We start from the raw sequence: 9,053 nt of genomic DNA on the forward strand, positions 1-9,053 counted from the left end.
TCAGGCTCAGACCCCACCACCCCCACTAGAGTCTGCCGTATGATGGATGGTACAACTTCCGAAAACCCAAATGGGTCACACTGCACCGCCTTGTCCTGGCACAGGTTGCCACTCTCCGGGTCTTGTATTGTGCAAGGGCAGGACTCACGGCATGGCCGCCTAGACAGTGCGTCTGCATTTTGGTGGATCTTGCCTGGGCGATGGACAACGGTAAAGTCATATTCGGCCAGTTTCTCTAACCAGCGTGCCAACTGACCCTCGGGTTCTCTAAGGCGAGTCAGCCAGCGCAGACTGCTGTGATCAGTGCGAACTGTGAAGGAACGACCCAGTAAATACTGTCTAAAATGAGAAGTGAAATCTACCACTGCTAAAAGTTCTCTACGAGTGGTACAGTAGTTTTGTTCTACCACCGACAACCGCCTGCTCCCATAGGCTAACACTCTCTCCACACCCGCTTGCACCTGGGAGAGGACAGCCCCAATCCCGCAGTCACTAGCGTCAGTGTCCAGAAACATTTCCCCTCTATCAAGGGGGTAGCCTAGGATAGGTGCAGATGTCAGCAGTCTCTTCAGTTCAGTGAATGCTCGCTGGCATGAGGTAGTCCAGTTAAAGCGAGCATATTTCTTGGTCAGTTCATGTAGGGGCTGGGCTATGGTCGCAAAGTCCGGAACAAAGCGCCTGTAGTAGGAAGCTAAACCTACAAACTGTCTAACTTCAGTCACGTTTTTAGGTGTAGGCCAGTCCCTCACTCTCTCAGTCTTTTGGGGGTCAGTGGCAATGCCATTGGCAGAAACAATATGTCCCAAGTAGGCCACCTCCTCCCGAAACAAACAGCACTTTGACGGTTTAAGTTTAAGGTTTGCCTGCCTCAGTCGAGTGAAAACCTGCTCTAACCGCTCCAACATCTGTGAGGTGTCTCGCCCCAGGACCACTATGTCATCTAAATACACTAGACAAGTCTCCCACTGCAGTCCCACCAACACCCGGTCCATAAGTCTTTGGAAGGTCGCCGGAGCATTACACAGTCCAAAGGGCATCACGTTCCATTCAAAAAGGCCCTTACGTGTACAGAAGGCAGCTGCTTTGCGGGCCCTGGGCGTCATCTCGACCTGCCAGTACCCTGAAGTCAAGTCGAGTGTACTAAAGTACCTGGCAGTGGACAGAGTGTCGAGGGTGTCCTGGATGCGCGGGAGTGGGTATGCGTCCTTAATGGTCCTTTCATTCAAAGGCCTGTAGTCCACGCACAGCCGAGGGGTCTGGTCCTTCTTCTTCACCATCACGATAGGTGCAGCCCAACTACTGTTGCTAGGCTGTGCCACCCCTGCATCGAGGCTCTGCTGAAGTTGCTGATTGGCAGCAGACTGTTTCTCGGTGGCCATTCTGCGTGGAGGCTGCTTAACAGGGGGCCCCGGCGTTGTCTGGATGTCATGCTGCACGATGCTGGTGCGGCCGAGATCAGTGGGACCGGTGGAGAAGACATCCCCATATGACTGCAGTAGCAGGGCGAGCTGGTGGCGATCCCTCTCCGTCAGGCTGGAGCAGCTTTCAGCATACAGCACCTGTAAATGGGAAGGGACAGAAAGAGTTAAGTGGCCCCGGCTTGGACGGGCACATGGAAGGTGGAGGCTCCAGGGTGCCCACCACCTCAGCTGGCTGGAGAATGCCTGCCACCGCCCCTCTCTTCAAGGTAACAGGTACAGACCCAGGGTTGAAGACTCGGATGGGGATGCCCTTGGAGCCCTGGGGGTGGACGACAGCATGGGCCACCAAAACACAGTGTCTTTCGATGAAGCTCTTGGTGGGGCTGAGCAACATATCCCCACAGGAAGTAGGGCGGAGACGTGAGAAACCGGGCACCACATATTCCCGGCCAGGTTCCAGGACAGTAGTGCGGGAGAGACGGACCACATGGGTGGTTGCAGGTAGGCAGCTGGGGTCATAACGTGGGACCTTCTCATTGAAAAGGGTGATCTCTCGGCGGCCATAGTCCAGGCAAGCGTGCGACTGCCGCAGGAAGGGGTGTCCCAGGATTACCTCGGTGCTTTCGGACGTGTCAGCCATGATGAAGCTCACATCAGCTTGTCTCCCTCCCACGAGCACTGGCAGCATGACTTCACCAAGGACGGCTAAACCCTCTGGACCTATTCCCTGGAGGACCTTAGCAACAGATGGCAGTTGAAATGGTGCAGGGGCAGCACATTTCTTCTGGCCCCAGAGTCCAACAGTGCACAAATTCTTAATCCATGTATCATTATCTGTACACACGTCTTCTTCTTGGCCTTTATTACAAACAACAACTGCACTAGTGTCCGGCGTGGGGTTCAACACATAACTCACTTGCTTTTGTTGATGCTGGCGTGGAGAGGGGCACTGCTTCTGTATGTGGCCCACCCCTGAGCAGTTGTGGCAAACAATCTCACCTGCAGTGACTTTGCTTTTATTTGGGCGCGGCTGGTGAGACCTCAGTTTTCCCCGTTGGAGGGAAGGGGTTATCGGAGTACACCTCGGGTTGTCACAGTCCAAAGTAGGCATATCCTCAAACACTATAGCAGTTCTTGCCGCCGAACCCCGGGGCCCAAAACCCGCACGCATCATTTGAGTTACAGCTCTGGCAGCTCTCTTGGTGGTCTCATGCCGGTGTGCAATGTCATACGCCTTGGACAGGGTGCCTGGCCTCTCCTCTAGGAGCTTTTGGACAATGTCGGCGTCGGTCATCGCGTTAGTGAAAATCTCAACAGCTATACTATCTTGTTCTAGTTCGGTGCGGTCGCCATATACAATGGCGACCTTTTCGTATATGTCATCCCGGAGATTATGCAGAGCTTCGCCTGGTTTCCGGACTCTCTGCCGCAGCTCGATCCCGATGGCAGCTGCGTGCTCAGAGTGAGGCCCATAAGCGGCATTAACCTCCTTTAATATGCGTTCGTAGCTCCAGCCTGCAGACTTCGGGTTTTTGTGAATAATAGCACCAGCTGCGCCTGTTAAACTGAACCTGAGTTGAATAGCCTTCGTTTCGTGTGACCAGTAATTTGTTCGGGCACATGTTTCAAAGTGGTAGATGAAATCTTTCCATGAGCCTGATCCATCAAAAAGTCCTGGCCGCAGAGTCGGAATTCTCTCTTTGGCCCCATAACACTCCTCTTCACTGCTGTCGGTGGAGTCGCCCAGCACCCACCGTGATGAGTGGCGGTACGGTACTGACTTTGACCGCCTAGGACCGGGCCAGTCCTCACCCCATTGTTGCGCACTTACGGGTGGCTGCCTTGTGGTTGGAAGCGGTGCACGGGTACAATCTGGAGCTGTCGGATTATCTGGGCTCTGCTGGAAAGAGTGCGGTGTCTTATGCGCTTGGGTAGTGGCACTGGGTGTCAAACGTTGCATGTACGGCAAGGAGGTCTGAAAAATGTCATCGTTATCTGCATCAAAAATGGGTACAAACGGTGTTGACGTCACCCTCTCTTGGTGGTGTACAATCCTAACTCGACTCTCGGGCGAGTACACTGGCGCAATAAAGGGGTTTGTGTGTGCCGATGGCGGCGTAAGATGCCATGCTTGTTGTGTTACCCCGCTGCGGTGCTCATTCTGTGCGGCTGTCGTTAGCTCCATGCTAGTTAAAAACGGGTTGGTCTTGTTACCATTCTCCTCTAGCTTGACTCAAAGTGGCCCTAGCAGCCTCGGTCATTTCTAGCCAGAAAGGATTTGTGCTCACATCATGTTCTGCTATACTTAACAGTCTCTTATCGTTCGCATTGTCATTACCACGGTAAACCGGCGCCGCCATTATCTTTCGGGTCTTTCGGGTGCCGCCGTTTTTCCTCGTCGTGGTCCCTGAAGTTTCTCCAATCTTTACAAAAGCTGGATCCCGGACGAGCCCCCAGTGTTACTTTCTTCCCCTGCCCAGTAATCTCCTAACCGTAGTACAGAGGCTGAACAGGCATTTGACTCGTTAGCAACACGAAATTTATTTTACAAATTTAAACAGGAGCGGCAAAAATACAGTGGCCGTGCTGTCTGGCGGCCGCAACAGAAGAGGGCGCCTCGCGCCAAGACGCAGAACAAAACAGTCCAGAGCTACCCACAACACCTTGCTCTTAAAGGGACCAGCCAGGCTGGTAACAATTATAATGTCGGTCGACGCAGGTCGACGCAGAGGGGCTACGCGTCGACGCTGGACCGTAAATTGGCCTTACGCGTCAAAACGCGTCAAACGACGCAGACAGCAGGGGAAGACAGCGCCTTGAGCGGTCCCTCCTTTTTAACCGGTTGCGCCAAACTTGCATATTTTTCGGGAGAAAACCCTTTATTACTTGCTACACTTACTTCTTTACTGCTCATCAACTGCCGGAACACCCTCTGAAGATCCAGTGTTTTTTCGGGATAGAAAAATAACCTCTAAAGAGAGAGAGAGAGAGAGAAAAAAGGCTACTACTACTGTTATGGATGACACTACCAACTGCACCGCCACAATCAGCGCAGAACATGACTATGTCAAAATACCCGACGACAAAGACATGATCCTGGGAGAAGAAGAATTACCACCTCTGCCTCTTTCAGTCGAGGGGACCCCTTGCAAAGAACCAGCTATTAAAAAGGCGCTGCTCGCAACTCCTGGAGGTGACGGAAAGAGAGGCTATGGCGGTGACGAAGATGTGATTGGTGTTCTGTCAAATCTGATCAATACCCGTTTTGGTGACTTGGAAAAACTGATTAATGCTGACACCGTCAGTATTGAGGGTCTTAAGAAGTCCGTCGACTTTGCCTTTGATCAAATTAAAGACGTAAAACATAGAGTTGATGTGACTGAAAGTAACAAATAAAGATGGCGCCACTATCCTCCAGCTACAAGAACGACTTGTTGAAACTGAACGCTACTCCAGATGCTGGAATCTGAAACTTTATGGGGTACCAGAGACTGTGGTAAGGTAAACTAAAGGTAAACAAAAGCTCCTAGACGTGATTGATGTAGTACACCGCTTAGGGAAAATGAAGGAGAATGAGAAGAAACCGAGAGGAATCATTGTGTGGAAAGCCGCGAAAAACAACTCTTTCCTGAAGGAGCGCCATCTTTACTTCACGGAGGATCTCCGCCTTCTTACAACATGCACTTTTGCAGAAGATTGACCATTTATTGTTCAGGTATTTGTATTGTGGTTCTAATTTTTTGTTCTATATTGTCACCATCCATCCATTTTATTCTGCTTATCCGGGGCCGAGTCGCGGGGGCAGCAGTCTAAGCAGGGACTCCCAGATTTCCTTCCCCCACTCGTGAACAAGACTCCGAGATACTTAAACTCCTCCACTTGAGGCAAGGACTCTCCACAAACCCGGAGAGGGCAAGCCAGTATTTTCCGGTCGAGAACCACGGCCTCAGACTTAGAAGAGCCGATCTTCATCCCAGCCGCTTCACACTCGGCTGCAAACTGCCCCAGTGCACATTGCAGGTCCTGGTTCGATGAAGCCAACAGGACAACATCTTCTGCGAAAAAGCAGAGATGAGATCCTATGGTCCCCAACCCGGACCCCCTCCTGCCTCTGACTGTGCCTAGAAATTCTGTCCATAAATACAATGAACAGAACCGGTGACAAAGGGCAGCCCTGGCGGAGTCCAACATGCACCGGGAACAGGTCTGACTTACTGCCGGCAATGCGAACACAGCTCCTGCTCCTGCCTCTGAGTTCCCAGCCTCGGCTTCCTCCTCGGAAGACGTGACGGTGAGATTGAGGAGATCCTCAAAGTATTCCTTCCACTGCCGGACAGCGTCCCCAGTCGAGGTCAACAGCTCTCCCCCCACACTGTAAACAGTGTTGGTGAAGAACTGCTTCCCCCTCCTGAGGTGCCGGACGGTTTGCCAGAATCTCTTTGAGGCCGTCCAACAGTCCTCCTCCATGGCCTCCCCGAACTCCTCCCAGCTCAGAGTTTTTTCCTCTGCGACCGCACGGGCTGCAGCACGCTTGGCCCGCCGGTACCCATCAGCTGCCTCAGGAGTCCCACGGGCCAACAAGGCCCGATAGGACTCCTTCTTCTGCCTGACGGCATCCCTTACTTCCTGTGTCCACCACCGGGTTCGGGGATTACTGCCACAGCAGGCACCACAGACCTTACGACCACAGCTACGAGCAGCCGCATCAACTATAGAGTCCGAGAACAAAGCCCACTCGGACTTCATGTCCACAACCTCCCCCAGAATTTGGGAGAAGCCCTCTCGGAGGTGCGAGTTGAAAGTCCCACTAACCGAGGGCTCTGCCAGACATTCCCAAGACCCTCACTATACGCTTGGGCCTGCCAGGTCTGTCCGGCTTCCTCCTCCGCCAGCGAACCCAACTTACAACCAGGTGGTGATCAGTTGACAGCTCAGCCCCTCTCTTCACCTGAGTGTCCAAGACACTAAAGGCTAAAGGTCAAATGACACTACTACAAAGTCGATCATCGACCTCTGGCCTAGGGTGTCCTGGTGCCACGTGCACTGACGGACACGCTTGTGCTTGAACATGGTGTTCGTTATGGACAAACTGTGACTAGCACAGAAGTCCAATAACAGAACACCGCTCGGGTTCAGATCAGGGAGGCCGTTCCTCCCAATCACCCCTCTCCAAGTGTCACTGTCGTTAACCACATGGGTGTTGAAGTCCCCCAGTAGAACAACGGAGTCCCCGGTCGGTGAACTGACTAGTACCCCTCCCAGGGACTCCAAGAAGGCCAGGTACTCTTGCACTGCTGTTCGGCCCGTAGGCTGACACCACAGTGAGAGACCTGTCCCGAACTGAAGGCGCAGGGACGCGACCCTCTCGTTCACCGGGGTGAAGCCCAACACACGCCGGCTGAGCTGTGGGGCAATGAGCAGGCCCACACCAGCCCGCCGCTGCTCCCCACGGCTAACGCCAGAGAAATAGAGAGTCCAGCCTCTCTCAAGGAGTTGGGTTCCAGAGCCCAAACTGTGTGTGGAGGTGAGGCCGACTATATCTCGTCGGTAACGCTCAACCTCCCGCACAAGCTCAGGCTCCTTCCCCCCCAGCGAGGTGACATTCCATGTCTCCAGAGCTAGTCTCCATGCCCAGAGATCAGGTCATAGGGGTATTCGCCTTTGACCGCCACCCAGATCTTCTTGCACCGGTCCGATATGGCTCCTCCCGCAGGTGGTGGGCCCACAGAAGGGTGGCCCCACCAGGCGCTCGCTTTCAAGCTCCCACCCCAGGCCTGGCTCTTGGCTGGGGCCCGGTAACATCAAACCGGGCGATGTAGCTGGCCTCTGTGTTGCACTCATCACACAGGGTCTTCTGAACTGTTCTTCTTCTAACCCATCCCACTGGACCTGTTTGCCTTGGGTGACCCTACCAGGGGCATGAAGCCCCTGACAACATATAGCTCCCGGGATCTTTCGGGCACTCAAACCCCTCCACCACGATAAGGTGACGGTTCAGGGAGTATATTGTCACAATGAAATTATATCCAATATAGCAGGCAGCAAAAAGTTCATTTTGAACATGTTTTATACTTAAACTTTAAGTTGGCATTAAATCAACTCAATTTATGTTTTAGTTTTTCCCATTTTATTTATTTATATTGGCGCATGGATTGAAGTAACACAGCGCAAGCACTTATTTACTCAGGTTTTTGTTCTTTGTGTTCATGTCTTTATGTTTAGCTTCTTTGAATGCCAGGGGGTTAAAACATGCTACAAAACATAAGGCATTGTTTTTGTTTGCTAAAAAATTAAATACAGACTTTTTCTTTTTTCAAGAATTCCTCTCCACGTCATGACACAAATTTTGGGAGATCTCAATGGGGTGATAATGTATTTCCTTCACATGGAACCCAGCATTCAGCTGGTACTCTTACAGTAAAACACAAATTTGAAGGTGATATCCTTTCACACAAATGTGACAACCAGGGACACTTCGTATTCATGGTATTGGCTTATCAAAATAAAACTTTTATTGTTATTAATATTTATGGTTATAATTCAAAACATGAAAAGTATCAACTCCTATCCAGTTTAGAAAATCATATAATTGATGTATTAAATCAGTTCCCTAATGCAATAAAAATAATAGGAGGAGATTTTAATATGGTATTGGATAATGAATTAGATAGATGGCCACCACAGACCCATAGTAGTAATAATCCTTTAGTTCTGTTTATGCGACGATTTAGCCTTAAAAACTTCTGGAGAGAAATTCCAAACAGAGTCGGTCTTTACATGGAGCAATAATAGTGGCTCAAAGCAGTCTCGACTCGACTACTGGCTGGTGTCTGATTGTCTAAACACAGAAGATGTTAATATTGATATCCTCCCTTCTCCCTTCACTGACCATAAAACAATCTACATTACCATTAAATTATCTCAAAGTAACTCCCAAAACAAGAAAGCCTACTGGATCCTAAACAATTCTGTACTTAGACTTGACATTGTGCAACGTAAGATTTATGAAACTCTCTTTCTCTCTCTCTATTTTAATAAAGCTAAAATTGAGAATTGTTATAATATTTTTTTTTTTTTTAAAGTATGAAATAGCAAAATACTTAAGAAAATATAGCTCTGACTTAAATAAATACAAGAAGGCAGAAGAAGATAAAATTATCCATGACATTATGGCATTATGCACAATAAGTCCAGCAGATCTCAGAGGTAGATAAAATTAGTTTAGCTTCTTTGCAAAATTAATTAGATGACCTTTATAAACATTAAGTTGAAGGTGCCTTCGTAAGATCTCGATTAAAATGGTTAGAAGAGGGTGAAAATAATTCTTTCTATTTCTTTCAATTATAAAAGCATCATGCCAAATCAAACACATTACAGCAATTAAACATTGATGGCCAAGTAACTTCAGACCCCCCCAAAATCGCAAAATTTGTTAGCTCATTTTACAGTAAGTTATATGCTCCCATGAGGTGTCTGGAGGACCTGACTCATTTCTACATAATATTGAGTCTCAACCAATTCAACATTCTGACTGTTATTTTTGTGACTCTCCTGTTTCTGTTAATGAAATAGTCACCTTGAAAAGCAAATTGAAAAATAATAAATTGCCTGGCTCAGATGGATTAACAGGGG

This window comes from Boleophthalmus pectinirostris, unplaced genomic scaffold, assembly GCF_026225935.1.
Source record: "Boleophthalmus pectinirostris isolate CB_2022bp ecotype Guang Dong unplaced genomic scaffold, ASM2622593v1 HiC_scaffold_9, whole genome shotgun sequence".
NCBI lineage: Eukaryota > Metazoa > Chordata > Actinopteri > Gobiiformes > Gobiidae > Boleophthalmus > Boleophthalmus pectinirostris.